Source organism: Podarcis filfolensis (assembly GCF_964270895.1).
Source record: "Podarcis filfolensis genome assembly, chromosome: 2".
NCBI lineage: Eukaryota > Metazoa > Chordata > Lepidosauria > Squamata > Lacertidae > Podarcis > Podarcis filfolensis.
Genome location: NC_139605.1, coordinates 40949448 through 40966558, shown reverse-complemented (window position 1 = coordinate 40966558; position 17111 = coordinate 40949448).

The following is a 17111-nucleotide window of genomic DNA, read 5'->3' as shown; positions in this document are numbered from 1 at the left end:
TTATTTTATACCAAGTATCTGCATTGTGGATAGACTAAGTCAGTGGTGGGCAGAAGTTAGATCAGGGCCGACTGCATAATTTGCAGTAGATCAGCAAAAAATTTTTTATCTCCTGGCTGCTTTACAATAGCAGTGACAACGAAAGGTTCTCCTAAATTACACTGCTGAAATGAAGGAAGCTTATGGTAGTGGGGGTTTGTAAGGAAGGGCCTTGAGCTCCATTTTGTTCTGGTACCCAAACCAATTTCCTGGGCTGAAAATTACTTAACTCTAAATGTATTTCTTTCACACCAGGCATTGGTTGCCATACCTCAGGGTTCTAGCAAAAAATGAAGTAGACCCCCCCCCCCAACAAGCCTGAGGTTTGCCTAGTCCTGGACACATTAGGCTGCAACCCCAAACAAATGGCTAGGATTGAACACGCCTAGGATCACACTATTAGGATCCTACTCGCAGGCAAGAACTAAAGCACTCAGATTTCATGGAGACCACTTTGCTGCCATTACCGCAAGGCTGTATTCTTCCTCTTCTTCAGTGAGATGCAGATTTTGCAAGTTGAGTAAGAAGAGGCCATGTTTGCACAACTGCTCTCAATGTTATAGCAGCCTACCATGACAGCGAGCAAACTCTTAACCACTTTGGTGCCCTCAGTGACTGTAGCCGCGCCCCAGATGTGCAGCTAAGGATGCACTGCGTTTTTTCCTTATGGAGGCATGCGCAACTTGGAGCCTGCAAACTTAAGGGAGAGAGGGGGCAAAGAGGTTGATGAAGGAGGCCTACTCTTCGGGGACATGTCCTGTCTGTCATCACTGCAGCTTCTCCTCTTTGAGGTCCTACTGTCTCTGTCAGGAGAGCACAATGAAAGGGGCAGGGGAGAGAGACTCCACCTGCCTAATCCGGCCAAGTATTCCTCTTCCTAGGATCTTGCAAATGACAATAAAAGCCATTAATCACTTAATCTCCAAAGCTGTGGAGGGGAGACCCTTGCTTTGATATCATCTCTGTCTCAGCTCATCAGAGAATCTCTCTGGGAGCCAAGCTAAGAGCCTTCATCTTCCTGTTGTCATGTTCATCTCCTGAGAACCTTTGTCTCTACCCATCTCTCATCTGCAGAGAGTTCTACTGGAGGTTAAATTGCATTTATTTATTTCCACCCCATTTTTAGTGGTTTTTTTGCCTGGCTCCCTTGGATAAGACTTGGACCATGTCCGAGAGTCAGGAAAGATGGTCAGAGAGGCCTGTTCCCAAATCAAAAGATGACTAATGATATAGGTAAGGCTCAGGTCTCATGATGTGTGGCTGCATAATAACTGTGATTCTCTGGAAAGAAGAAAGAAGCTTCAACATGGAAAGCAGACCCAGTGCACACATTCAGGAGTTATGGGTTGTTCATTTTCCCCCTGTGTGTTTGTTTATTACCACATAGATTTACCGGTATATCCCGCTTTTCAGTTCACAACCTTTATAATATGTATGGCTACATGAAAAACCATATCCTTACACTAAACAAAGCCATCTGGGCCATGGGTCCAATGTTAGCTTCACCTGATTCCTTCTTTCTCTCAATTTTCTTCCATAAGGCTGTCAGTGTTAGATGGCAAAGTTTCAATATGCTGATTTCTGGATGGACTGAGCCAACGTGTATTCTCAACATGCCAACAGGATCAATCACCAGTTCTCCCCTGCAACTCTGCACTCCCAGGCCATTTCAATAACCTCACTATGCTAGAGGACTTATGCCTGGTCTCTGAATAGTGGAAAGCCATCAGGAAAGAGAGAGGGAGAGAATCAACAGGGAGGAAGAGGGTTAAGCAACCTTTTCTTGCCCACTGATTTTCCTCTGCAAATTCCAACCTGGTTTAGAATTAGCGTTATGAGGTAAACATGGATATGGGAAGCCCACAATTACTTAGCAACACATAGTTCCACCCTCGGAAGGAAACCTTTGAGGCTGGTTATAACAGTAATACTGTATATGATGTCGTAACCTATGTCAGCTCCCCACCCAAAAGTTGGTTAAGGACCCATACATTGCATTGCTAAGAATTTTACACGTAATCTGTAGAACCTCAGCTGGATCCTTCTTGGCAGTTGTAAGTATGGCCTTCTTCCAACTGCAGTAAGCAGGGAGTCTTCCAGATATCACCCATAGCTTTCAGTATTCCTGGGCAGGTCATCCTCACTGGAGAGAGACTTTTCATTTTGGAATTTGTTTCTCCTTTGGTTTGATGGAGCTCAAATTTGCAGAGTTCAAAGGAATGGAACAACAAGGCTTTTGATGTTTGCATGGAACAAAGCTGTGGGGTGTGGAGGGGAATGATTGTTAGCCTTGGATCATCTTGGTGAATTGACTCCATGTTCAGAAGAACAGGGCATTCTTCTGGGATTGACTTAATCCAGGCTTCATTGTTGCCATTGTCCCCTGGGGGAACAATATCACCCAAAGGACGCCATCCATCTAGAATGCATTTTGGCAAAGTCAAGCAATGAGCCTGACAGCACACGTCTCTCATGTGCAGGCGTTGCATTATTGCACGTCTGACCTGGATCTGTGTGACCTAATAGCAAGGCCATTGTGGAGACAATATTCAGGAGCAAGGAGAGAGAAGCAGGTGGAACAGAACCAACGTTCAACGCCCCTTGATGCTTCCAAGAGAGAAAGCCTGGCAACAAAAGGAACTTCCTCTTCATACACTACTCTTTTGGTATGTAGGTTGAGGATGGTGGGAACAATTAAGACAAGGGAACCTCAGTGTCCTAGAAATAGCACCCTTGCATATTATGATGGCATCAAAAGCCTATTTTCCCAGTTCAGTCTGTCTGATAACACATTCCTTTCGCACATTAAGCCAGAGGAGAATGCCACTGTGTGCTCTGAAAATACGCGCCTTTATAGCATTTTGAGATTCCTCCTATCGCTCCATAAGTAGTGGTCATGTTATAGGGGAAAGGGGGCAGCTAAGGGAAGCTCGCAAGCCCTGTCCTGTTCTTTCCTCCCAACTTAGCCAAATCATGCCCACCATAGGCATCTTAAAATAACAGCTAGGGGACATTTCAGAAGGTAAGAGGGATGGGTCTCCTTTGCCCTTTGCCCCCTAATTTGAGAAGTGCAAAAATGCTCCCACACAAAGTAGAGGGGCATCCAGCAGAGTGAAGAATGAAGAGGTGATGACAACGACAACAATGATACCAAGATGCCAGAGATCTCCAGATCTGCCCAGAACAGTTTCAAAGTTTCATAGCTAAACCACTCAGATTCTCATTAAGCAGGTCTTCAAGGTCACTGAAAAAAGAAGCATTGCTATGGCTATGGGAGCATGTGGGTATTAGCAGTTAGATAAAACAGCTTTTATTATGTGGCAGAGAGAAAGCTAGTTTCACTGGCTCTTAGCGCTTGACATGGTGCATAGCGTGTACTTTTCAGCATAACAACATGCTAGGAGTCTATTGTAGTGGGTCACACGGCCAGCTTCTAAAGCCTGGAGTCCTCCTTTATTATGGTTCTTGTGCATTTAATTCATGTTTATAGCACTAGTCATGAGAAATGCAAGGTGAAATCTTTTCAAGAAAGCCCAAAATACCTATCCGTTTCCTTAATAAGTTTGCAGTCTCAGAGAAGGATCCGGAAACAACTGGGATTCCAGAAGTAAGTAAACAAGATTGACTGAGAACGGGTTTGCACAGTTGAAGTGGAAAGCACTTTTTGAGAACAGTCTGTCTTTTGCTGGTGCAGACACTGTGATTTACCACGTGGGGGTGCAATTGCCTAAATTATTTTGGCTTTCTTAGCCGACCAGGCTCATGGACAGATGTTCTTGAATGTTTGTCCTGTTGAAGGGGAGGCAGCGTCGCAAGCAGCTTCCCTCCATCATCTTCACTTCAAACGCGTTTTAATGAGCACGAAAAAATAAGTGTATTAGGTGATCTCATAAACAGCATGTCTGGGGGATGATCCACAAAGCAGCTCTAAAGTATTTAGATGAAGATAAAGTGGTTTCTGGGACTTTGCTTGGAAGAGATTCCTAGCATCCTTACAACAAAAGCGATCCTCAAAGGGTGGCAGGGAAACATGAAGGGCACTGGTGCAACATGAAGATTCCTTTTAAGCCATTCCAGGGATGTGTTGATGGGCTCAGCACCAACTGAGCACCACACACGGTTGCCTCTCCCACTTACTGCAACTCAGGAGATGATGGGACCCTGCAGACACCATTTTTTGAATTATGTGACTCACAAGAATTTGTGCTCATGATATTGGGGTGGTTACGTGTGATTCTGCTTTCAAAACGATTCACACCTTGAGATGCTTCAGGACGAACATACTGCTTCAGTGCCAATCAGCGCATGTCCTGTAACTTCCTGCTGAAATCCTGTAGCTTTTCATACCACGAATGTTCTGTGTTACTTTCTGCTCTGCTTTCGTTGCACTCAGGGCCGGATTTAGGTTTGATGAGGCCCTAAGCTACTGAAGGTAATGGGGCCCTTTATATGTCCAGCTGTCCTCTGTCAACAACAAATTGTTGCTGTTTTTTGTGTTGAATATTTATGGAGCTAATAGGTATCTAAAGCCATTTGCACATAACAAAATATGTATTTTATCAAAGTAATTGTTCAACTGAAATACAATTAAGAAGAAGTATATTTATAGTGAAATACAATTAAGAAGTATATTAATAGTGAAATAGTTATTAAGCTCTAAATTAAAATGATTTTTATTCATAACAAACTTAATAATGCAAACACATTGGCATTTGGCAATAACAAAAGTTCCTTTAGACACACTATTTATAAAGACTCATAATCTAGTCTCTAGAAACTTGCTATAACATGAAATAATAATAGCAAACCAGTGATATTTTAGGGAGCAGGCTAGGAGGCATGGCCCATTACTTACATCATAGGAGCCTACACAAAACAAAACAGTGATGCTGTACGTAGGCTTTATTTGTTTTTTTATCTTATATTTTGGAAATGTACATCCAGTTGTTTTTTTCATTTAATTTTTTTTGGGGGCCCCAAGAGAGTGGGGCCCTAAGCTATAGCTTGTTTAGCTTATACATAAATCTGGCACTGGTTGCACTGTAGTGCAAGCTTTTGCCTGCACATGGCAGTAATGCAGCAACACTGGGGAAACATTGCAGAACAGCTAATAATTTGGAATGAGGTGTGGATAGTCCAGTATAAATCCACCACTAATGTACTGTGTGTCACATGTGGCAGAATACACACACACACACACCAGTCTCAAGGGGGCCCTCTATATGCCTTCTTCTGTGTTGACCACCAGTGCTGAGGTTAGTGAGGCAGCCATCTATTTTGTTTGCTTCCATAGACCCCACCAGAAGAACAAAGAGATATGTTGGGTTCATTGTGGCTTCACTTTCTTTTTGATGTGTCACCCGCTGGCCTACAAACACCAGTGAATGTTGTAAGGCCGGTGGTACAGAGAAATTGGGTGGAATGGTACTGGTCTGTACTGATTTCATTCTATATCACTGTGAGGAGAAGGGGACATAGATTTTTTCCAAGGAAAACTCAATTATCAGCAAATTAGTCTGGAATATTCCTGTCTGGGCCAGGAGTTGAATGGCTTTAAATGCATCAGCTTTCTTTTTTAAAAAAATAAAAAATAAACACTACACTTTACAGCACCATAGCAGGGATTACTGGCGACTCTCCTAGCATTTTAGTGGTTTTTAAAAAGAAATTGTTTGAAATCTAGAGACAAGCATCAGAATGACAGCACTGCAAACTGAACCCAGCTCGCCCTTGTCGCCACTTCCAAACAGGAAATCCTGAGAAAAGTTCTTCAGTTCCCACCACTACCTAAAAAAACCAAAGAAAAGAAGTTTTGCTAGGAGTTAGTTCAGATTTCATGGAGAATTTTCAGCCTGGGTTCCTTGAGAGATCCATTAAAAAAAACCAAAAAATTGTGTATATGTATGATGACGATATCTATGTGGTCACAGTGTGCATAATCTACCATAAGACATAGACAAGCCTTGTCCAACCAGTGCAGTCTTTGGTCAATTTGGGAAAGTATCCAGGACAGATACTTGTGGTTTATGACAGCTTGCAGGGTCTTGCACTCTAGATTAGGCTCCCTTGTGATGTCAGGCTTCACCAGCATAAGAACAGTACTGTCTTCCCTCCATGCTCACTCTGCACTTTGGCCCACGAAGGTCCACCCACCCCAGGGTGAAGAACTTTCCCCAATGCCAAAAATGAGGATACCCCCAGAGGTCTCTGTGCGAGGATGCAAAAGCCTCTAGGGCATACTTGCATTTAATTTCACATTTGCCATCACTAATGTGGGTTCACCATGCTGAACAGAAACATGTGATATTGTGTGAGTTGGGGAAATACTTACTTCCCCCCCCTTTCATACTCATTTACACTGAGGGCTACTTTGGGGAAGGACTGCAGCTCAGATGTAGAGCATTGCATGAAGAAGGTCAAACCCTGGCATACCCAGGTAGGGTTGGAAATGCCCCCTGTCATTTTCAGTTTCGCTCAGTTCCTTCCCCCCACCCCACTCTTAAGTTGTGTTCTCTACATTTCCACATCCATTTACAATTTTACAAAAAAAGCCCTCATGAAAATTTTTCATCCTTTTAGTGCAATATTCTCCTAATACTCGACTACTGTAATTCGCTCTACGCGGGGCTGCCCTGGAAGCTGTCCCAGAAACTCCAGCGGGGGCGTAATGCTGCAGCGAGGCTCCTCATGGGGTCTCTGCCATGGGAGCATATTCACCCAGTGCTTTTCAAGCTGCACTGGCTCCCGGTGGAGTACAGGGTCAGATTTAAGGTGCTGCTTTTGACCTTTAAAGCCCTTCACGGCCTAGGACCCTCGTACCTAAGGGACCGCCTCTCCCGGTATGCCCATGGAGAGCCTCAAGGTCCATAAATAGCAACACCCTAGTGGTCCCGGGCCCTATGGAAGTTAGATTAACTTCAACCAGAGCCAGGGCCTTTTCAACTCTGGCTCCGGCCTGGTGGAACGCTCTGCCTCATGAGACCAGGGCCCTGCAGGATCTGATTTCTTTCCGCAGGGCCTGTAAGACAGAGTTGTTCCGCCTGGCCTTAATTCCAATGGGAATTATTTGTGGAAATAGTCCTTGGGCATGTGATTCCTAAACCCATTCCATTAGCTGGATCTGGACATACGTAGCCCCAGTTAGAAGGTCCTTCAGCTGTTGTGGAATAAGAAAGCCCATCATTCCCAACAATTGGCCATGCTGGTTTGGCTGGATTTAGTCCCTGCCATTCTCCTTTCCTTGCCAAATAGCCGATAGGCACATTCAGCTACATAAATTCCCAACTGCACCCAAGCATCATGGAGAGGAGCCTGAACTGAGAATCTCCAAGCTTCTCCAAGCTGCAATGTACAGGCCTTTCCTCAATGCAATTTGAAGATGTGTGTGTGTGTGTGAGTGAGTGAGAGAGAGAGAGAGAGAGAGAAGAATGGGATGTGCTTGTGTGTGGATAGACTGAAGGAGGGGCGGTGTGGGGGAAAGGGAAGGGATGGGGGTGGAGAGGGTGGTCTCACCCACTTTTGGTTCTGGCCCAGCCCACGACTGGCATGTGACCCCCTGAGGGAATGTGGCCATTTTGGATGCAGAAAGCTTTCCCACTTCCGGTGTGTGCACACCTACTGGATTTAAATCTCATCAGATATAACAGGGCTCACTTCCAAGTATAGGATTGTGCTGCGGTCGATATGATGACTTGGCCACTGCCGAATCTCTAAAAAGCAGGGATGGGAGTGGTAAGGGAAGGAGAAGAGTTAAATATACCATTAACCTTGTAGGAACGGGGTGTGAATCCTTTCCTTCCCCACATTAATCTTTACAGGCATGGTCCCCCTGGTAGGACCCCGTGAATAGAAATAACTTATCTTCAAAGGGTGGTGGTGGAGAATTCAGCTCCCCATCCCATCCACTCTGCTGCACTTTAAAAGTACACACACACACACAAATTTGGTCTTGCCCTGCTGAGTTGCACTGCATGTGCTGAGTGTGGTGTTGTGCTTGGAATCCTGGACCTGGGGGGACCCATTTTTGAATCTCCACCCCACTGGGTGACGTTGGGTCACTCACTATCTCCCTCGGCCTACTTCACAGGGTTGCTGTGAGGAGAAAAACAAAAGGCGGCAGAACTTTTGGGTTTGTTGGACTTGTGCTTGAAAGGCTGGACCAATGGAACTTAAGAATGGGAACGTAGCATTGGCCTCACGCCTCCAGATGCCCTGGCCTGCCTCCATGAGAAGGATGCATGCCCAGCTCCCGGCCTGCTTGTTTTTGCCCAGTGTTGGGAAAGCGGAGAGCGAAGTGACTGGGCCAATCAAAGAACAAAGCGTCCCGTGCCGAGCCGGCTTTCAGGCCGGCTATCGTTGCACAAGGGCTTTCAACTGCGTGTCACTGGGAGTCGCCTTTGATGCGACTCAAATAGCCTTCTCTCTCTCTCTCTGCTCTCCATCCCCCCGCATGCCGTCGCCCCCTGGCCCCTCCCCGATGTCTCTCTGGCACTCACAGCCCTGCAGCACATTTGAGGCAAAGAATGTATCCTGTCACCACGGCTGCTTCCCTTTATTTGAAGTGTCTCACGGAGCTATCTCCCAATGACATGCTTCTTTCAGTGAGAATTATTTCCCCCCTGCTTCTATCTGTCAGTGTGTGTGCGTGTCCCCCCCTCCCCACAACTGTACGCCTTGGGCCTCCGTGCTCCCTGGATGTCCGAGCAGGTGTGAAGACAGGCTGGCCCTTTGTGCAGAAGACTCTTCCTCAAACCTCCCCCCCCCCTTCCACTGGACTCCTTCCAAGGCTGTCACTTTTCTCTCTCTCTCGCCTCCGTCTTGTTTTTCAACAGAGCGTGGGGCTCGCTTCTCCTGTCACCTGGGCCGAGGCTGTGCAGCCGTGTGCTGCCTCTAATCTTGCCTTCCACAAAGGGCATTCCTGTCACTCCAGGGAATTGGAGGCATACCTGAGCCCAGGCCTCGGCAGATAGCGCAGTGCCCTCGGCCGCAGCTAGGGGGACACTCCCAATAGCATGGGGAAGAGGCTGGAATTCGGAACCATGTCAAACCCAAGAGGAGTCTCTGGTCTGGGTGGTGGTGGGACATCTTCAGTGAGCAGAGAACAGATACTTTTCTCCCCCCACCCCTTTTTTTAATCTTTGGCTTCTGATTGCTTTATGAGCCTGTGGGAGGTTTGCGGTTTCTTTTTTTCTTTTTTTTACAATCACTAGGGCTTCAGGAGACGGAATCAGGAGAATAGGTAGTGTATGTACGAACTTGAATATGGGCCTACAAAATTCATTCGTCTGAATCTATTGGCTTCTGTGCATGTACATACTTTACATGCAGAAGATCGCTGGCTCCACCCTCAGCATCTCCAAGAAGGGCTGTCAAAGGTCCCTATCTGAAACCCTGGAGAGCCGCAGTCAATCGGGGTGCAGACTAGGGGTGGGGGACTCAGTAGAGCAGGTGATAATGCCCGTTTCCCTTCTCTCAATCTGCTGCATCCTGATAGACCGGCTGCTGTGAGATGGCACTTGAGGGAGAGGAAAATGTATATTGCATAGAGCAGAGTTTCTCAAACTTGGCTCACCAGCTGTTGTTAGACTGCAATTCCCATCATCCCTGACCACTGGTCCTGCTAGCTAAGGATGATGGGAGTCAGGGGTGCCAACTTCAATAAAATATTGGGGGATCCCAGGTAAGCCCTACCTGGCATTATCGATCACAAGACACAGCACATGCACACTATTTGAACGGCAATGCCCATCAACTGGGGGGCCCCTCAAATGTTTTATTGAGGGGGCTGAAGGACCTCGGCCCCCCGGGGTTGGTTCCTGTGATGGGAGTTGTAGTCCTAAAACAGCTGGAGACAGTTGTTTGAGAAACACTGACACAGAGAATATGCAAGCCTTTGAACTACACAGTGTGGTATTCAACTAAGTTTTAATCAGAGTAGACCCATTGAACATAATGAACATGACTAAGTTAGGGCCATGAATTCCAATAACTTTGTTGACCATCACCCAGAACCCCCTGTTCTCCTCAATGAACAATCCAATATAACTCAGAACTTGCCGTACCCTTACCACAACAGAAGTTGGTCCAGTACATCACTTCATATTTATGTTTTATGGATTTATACTCTGCCGCTAAAACAACAACAACAACACACCATATACTTTGTATTTCCTCCTGACTTGGACCAGTGCAGCAAAACAAACGGCTTTCTTTGCCCATTTCATGTTACAGCAGAAGAGCTGAAAGGACTAGCTCACCCACACAATCTCTGCTTGTGCCTCCTCCTGAGAACAGGGGATCTATTTGCCAGGGAGAAGACTGGTACCAGACAGCTCTCCCCACTGAGAGCCCTGTCGATGTCAATGAGCTCAGGAAGGAGATTCTCTCAGTTAAAAGGCTGGGATATTGTCAATGGATCCTCTCATTACCTTCAAGTCAGGACCCAGGATGTCCCCTCTAGCAATCTGCTTTTAACAGCCTGCATACTTGGCACAGGAAAAATAACAGGCCAGGAGATGCCAACTGCGAGCGCTTGTGGCATTTTGAGGACAGCTCCTTTATCAGAATTCCCTTTGTGGCTTGTCTTTTCGTCTGCCCAGGATGGGATTATTTGAAAGTGTTGATCTTGCTTGATGAGTTCTTCCGATGTCTCTTCTCCGCTAGTGGTGGTTTCATCCCTCCTTGGCGAAGGCTTCTCACCCGCAACCCTGGCACTGGAGAAGGTTCTCAGTCTGGCAGCTTCACATGCAGGGGCCTAGCCGCTTATATCCTGAAAGGTTAGCTATCTGAGAATGTCACAGATGCAACACGGAAACACGACTGTCAGCTTAAGACTAAGCAACAAAGTGCACACCTGTTGAGAGTAAGGCAACACTTGCAATAAGTTACCTGAACCAACGAGGGGAGGCAACAGACAGAAAGCATACCCTCCAAGTGCCCCAATTTTACAGGGACAGTCTCAGAATTATGAAAGGCACCCAGGTTTCTGATTTGATCTCAGAATGTCCCAATTTCTCCCCGCCCCTGAGCTCAGGGAGGAGGGTGAGCCGGCACTTATCCTGAGGAGCGGTGGCAGCAGCAGCGAGGGAGCATCCCATGGCCTCTCCATGGCCGCTGCTGCCAGCCTCCTCCCTTGGGCAGCTCATAGCAGCTGCTGGAGAAAGGGTGAATAGGAGGAGACTGCTGCCACCAAGGCCCAGCCCTGTGTGATGCACCAGCTCTGAGGGGCAGGCAGAGGACCACCCTGGGCAGGAAGAAAGGGGGAGCAGAGCAGAGCACAAGGAGTCTTGATTTTTTAAAAAATGCTTTTTGAGCCCATGTCTAACCTTGCCTCTTTGCATTTTTCTTTTTGCAAATCTACCAAAGAATAAAATAAAATGGGGAGAAAGGGTGGTGTAAAACAGGCATAGGCAAACTCGGCCCTCCAGATGTTTTGGGACTACAGCTCCCATCATCCCTGACCACTGGTCCTGTTAGCTAGGGATGATGGGAGTTGTAGTCCCAAAACACCTGGAGGGCCGAGTTTGCCTATGCCTGGTATAAAACCCACACTTAGAATGGCTTTGTTTGCCATTCTGATAGTCTTACTGGAGGGTTGCAGTAACGCCAACAGTGACTCCAGTTTCACAAACTATACAACAAGGGTGGAGAACCCTTTTCAGCTTGAGGGCCGCATTATCTTTTGGCAACCCTCTGTGGACCAGATTCCAGTGGTGGGCTGAGCAGAGGGCTTTCTCAGTAGTTGCACCCGCCCTATGGAACGTCCTCCCACCAGATGTCAAAGAGAAAAACAGCTACCAGACTTTTAGAAGACATCTGAAGGCAGCCCTGTTTAGGGAAGCTTTTAATGTTTGATAGACTACTATATCTTAATATTTTGTTGGAAGCTGCCCAGAGTGGCTGGGGAAACCCAGCCAGATGGGCGAGGTATAAATAAATAAATAAATAAATAAAATTTGAATTGTGCATTTGAACAATAGGCTAGTTTCTGCATGCATACTCCTCTCTGGCCTCCATTCAGACAAGCAAGAGGCATTATCAGTCAGGCAAGAACATGCAAGGAAGGTGTAAAGCAGGGCCACTGAGGGGTGTGGCTGAGGAAGGGGACTCTCCCCAGGCCAGATAGAAGGCCCTGAGAGCCACATTTGACCCCTAGACCTCACATTCCCCATGCCTGCCATGTAGTCAGTTCTCACAGAAAGAGGACCAAAGGTGAGAAACAAGCAGAGGTACCATTATTATTACAATTTATTGTTGTCTTTTGTTATTGTAAAAAGAGGCCTATCTCCCTGCTCCTGAGCTGTTGCTCATGCAAACGCCACCATTCCTCCTGAGCCACTTCTTCTGCTCTGAAGAAGAGCTAACCATACTAGGCCAGCCTTTCTAAGAGGGATGGTCAACCACAACCTCAGTTTCCTGTATGACTTCCAAACACCCATCAGGACAACAGGGACTTGACTCCTCAGCAGCCCGAGAGCTTCCCCTCCTTGACCACTTAATCTTCTTTGCTTCTTTGTCTGTCCCCAGTGGCCATTCTTTTTTTTTTTAAAAAAAAATATTTATTACTTTTCCAACAATTTAAACAAAACAAAATAAACAATACAATACAATACAAAAACACTACAGAACATAACATAAAAACACTACATAACACTAACACATTAAACTAACAAAACAAAATAAAAACAATTTAAAACACATCAAACAATTTCAATATCTTACCTTTCATTCACTTATTTCAACGACCTCCTCACACCTCCCTTTTTGTATTCCACTTCTGTTAATTGTTTCAGCAATTCCTTTCCATCTTCCTCTGTTTTCTATCCTATAATTATCTTAACCTATTCTAACCTTATTTTCCCTTTAATACTCTAATAATCTATTTATACTTAGTTCCTTATAGCATTTCTACTAAAGCCATATAACTTCATTTCCACATTTTTCTAACATCCATTAATTTTACAGTATTTCTGTAAATAGTCTTTAAACTTTTTCCAGTCTTCTTCCACCGACTCTTCTCCCTGGTCTCGGATTCTGCCAGTCATTTCCGCCAGTTCCATATAGTCCATCAACTTCATCTGCCATTCTTCCTGGGTGGGTAGATCTTGTGTCTTCCAATACTTCGTGATAAGTATCCTTGCTGCTGTCCCCAGTGGCCATTCTCCCCCCCACACACTTCCACTTTTTGGCCTTTCTCAGTCACTGCAGGCCTGCTTCTGGCCAGCAACCTTGCCTCCAGACCCATCAGAGAATTAGAGAGCATCCTTTCCCTTCTTTTAAATGCTTTAAGTGGCTTCTTATTTGCATAGATGGGACTCCTCAGCTGCCAGTGCCGGATTCCCTACACAGACCCACTTCATGCCTTTCTGCAGTCCCTCTGAACCCCACCGAGAGATGCTCGCTTGAGGTGCATGCTAGCTTATTAGCGTGCATGTGTGGACACAGAGTGAGAACACTTTGCCAGGTCACAGAGACTTGGTTCCGGGCTCTTAATGAAACTTCTCACCACAGATGTACAGAACAGTAAGTGCCCCAAAGATGACAAAAAGCCAGATGTTTCCTCTTAATGGCTTTGGCTTCAGTTTCTCAAAAGGTTCATGTACCACTGTCCCCTTGAACCAAAATGGTGGGTTGAAGGATGAGGTGAAGGAGTAGGTGAGGAGGCTGACAGCTTCTGAGCACAATTCAAAGTGTTGGTGCTGACCTTTAAAACCCTAAATGGCCTTGGCCCTGTAAACCTGAAGGAGTGTCTCCATCCCCATCGTTCAGCTTGGACACTGTGGTCCAGCTCCGAGGGCCTTCTGGTGTTTTCCTCACTGCAAGTAGTGAGGTTACAGGGAACCAGGCAGAGGGCCTTCTCGGTAGTGGTGCCAGCCCTTTGGAACGCCCTTCTATCAGATGTCAAGGAAATAAACAACAACCTGACTTTTAGAAGGGTGGCACCCCTGTTTAGGGAAGTTTTTAATGTTTGATCTTTTGTCATGTTTTTAATATTCTGTCGGGAGCCGCCCAGAGTCGCTGAGGAAACCCAGCCAGATGGGCGGGGTATAAATAATATATTATTATAATATTATTATTAAGGGCTGTCAGCTGGGTCTCATATGGGCTGCAGTGACAAGAGAAGCCTGAGTAAAGTCCTAAGTGGAAGGAAGAAACAAACAAACACCTCCTAAGCAATTGTCAGCATAAAAACATGCGCTGTCCGTTACCATATGCTCAACTCTGCAATGTACTTCACTGGAAAAGGCCAGAAGCTGACCATCCTGGCTGGTAAGTAGAAGTCAGAAGTGCTGCTCCAACCAAAGCTATCTGCCCTGAGATGTGATGAAGAGGGGGCACGCCAAGCCTTTACAAAATGACTCCTGAACGCTGCCAGTCAGCTAATCTGATTCTGAGTGGGGAGGAAATGGAGGCAAGGCAAGTGTCTGCTGAATTGTCTTCCAGCTTCTTGTCTCCCTCTGGATTCTCTGGGAAAATATCTCAGAGCAAATCCTCATGACCCAAGCTAGTGCCAGTTGATCTGTGCTGGATTTGATGTGCCGCTGTTTGTCTTTGGAAGCTGTTTGCAGTGCTTCCGGAAATATCGGTGGAGTGTGTACATCAGGAGCAGGGACGCGGGTGGTGCTGTGGTCTAAACCACAGAGCCTAGGGCTTGCCGATCAGAAGGTCGGCAGTTCTAATCCCTGCGACAGGGTGAGCTACCGTTGTTCATTCCCAGCTCCTGCCGACCTAGTAGTTCGAAAGTACGTCAAAGTGCAAGTAGATAAATAGGTACCGCTCCGGCGGGAAGGTAAACGGCGTTTCTGCGCGCTGCTCTGGTTTGCCAGAATCGGCTTAGTCATGCTGGCCACATGACCCGGAAGCTGTACGCCGGCTCCCTTGGCCAATAAAGTGAGATGAGCGCTGCAACCCTGGAGTCGTCCGCGACTGGACCTAACAGTCAGGGGTACCTTTACCTTTTACCTTTACCTTTGTACATCAGGAAAGGGGAGACTGTGCCCCCCCCCAGTGTCAGACTCCAACTCTCAGGAGCCCCAGCCAGCTTGCTCAGTGATCAACGATGATGAGTTTTCGCCCAGCTCCCCATCCTGCGTCACACAGACACTGAAACTGTTCTGTGATTTCTACCTGTTTCAGATTATGGGTTAGTTTACAGTTAGTTTTTTTTGACATCCCTTTCTTCCCAGGCAAATTAAATATTTCTGAGGCCCAGCAAAACTGTGATTGTCATTATAAATATTATAACATTGTTATCAGCTAGAATGTGGGGGAAATCTGACTTTGCAAGTTGCATTCTACAGGCATGCAGATAACAAAGTTGTAAGTCAGGGATGACTCAGCCGTAGTCATTGTCATAAAAAGGTTTGATTAGTGAATTAAAATGTAGGCTCACTCCGCCCTAAGAAGTCACAACTTCCTCACAAAGAGCCCTAGGAATTGTAGGTCTACATCTTCAGGGAAGCTATGATTGTTAAACCAGTTTGAAAACTTGTTTATATTTGTGCATTACACAATTTTTAAATTGTGGTTCCTGTTTTCGAAAGGAACATTTCCTCTAATTCCCATTCTGTCTCCTCAGATGGTCTGATGCAGAATTGTCTTTCAGTACATGATGCACACATCCTAACCTCTCTATGTATCTAGACGATAACTGCATTTCTTTTAAATATTTTCGCAATAGATTCTCCCAAAGCAAAATGAGAGCCCGGGATGGCTTAGATCAATTTCATGACAAGCAAACATGTCCACAGGGGGCGCCAGTACCTAAACTGAGGATCTGTAGGAAAGGGGAAATGCCAGGATTTTGTATGCATGGAAGCAGGAGAAAAGGGATGATGTACAATAAATTTACTGAGAGATTTCCTGCATTTTTCATACCGCTAGAGAAAAATGCTCCTTGAGCCACGTCTTGGCAAGAGGACAACTGGAGGATTTCTGCAACAGCCTTGGGAAATTGTAGATGGTGCATGAGATCCAGGAGGCTAGATGGCGGTTAAAAAATGGGCAGCCATCAGTGGGGGAAAGGTATTCCAACCTCTCTTGTCATGTTCCAATATGGGGATTTCTGAAGACTGAGAAGCGCCATCTCTTTGTGAGGAAAGCTGTAGGCAGGTATTAGCCAGCATAGAGTCTCTCTCTCTTGTCTTGGCATCTAAGCCACATTCATTTGAGCTATTCAACTCGATGTAGAAAAAGCACTTCCTGCTCCAGTGACGACAATGGGTAATAAAGTGGGCCAAACCTTTGTAGCCTTCTAACCTTGGATGCTGTATAAAGAGCCTCCTTTCCTGAGGAATGGCATATTTATGGAACTCAGGGAGGGAACTCGCCTGAGCAGCTTGGATTGTCATTGTAGTCTTTAAAACACCAGCCACACACACACACACACACACACACACACACACCCCAACATTACATTTATGCTATAGGATTTGAGGGTCTCTCATTGTCCACAAAGCAATGATGGTGTGTGCTTTGACAGGCCAAGTATTTATTGCACAATACCACCTCTCCTATGAATAATACGGCACTCTGTTGCCAAAGACACCACGGTTATTTTTCTCCTCCACTGGCATCGGCCCCAGATAGTAAAAAATTATTTCAGAAGAACTGTTTGCTCAAGAGGTAGCCAAATTGATCTCCAACAGGTGTTTGGTCTACCAAACTTGTGGGCAAACCGATCTTAAACACATTAGCTTTCGAAGTAAATTCAGCCGGTTTAAAGTAAGCCCAAGTAATTCCACTTATGTACACATAATGAACTTAAAACCAAAGTAATCTTGACCAGGCACCATATTTAGGTCAGGTTGATGCTTGTCAGAGGTGTAGCCTCAAGAAGGCTATTTGCAGTGCTGGTCATGTATGGATACTCTGAGCACAAGATATTACCAGGGTGCTGATTTACTCTCAAGTAAACCTTCACCATTCATCGTTTTATTTGTACGCCGATTTTCCTTCAGAAGCTCGAAGCAGCTAACATTGTACAAAGACAAATACTATACCAAAAGGCAAAGAAAATGAAACATTAATTAACAACCGAATTATGTTGTGTTGTGGTTTTACTATCTTTTTGT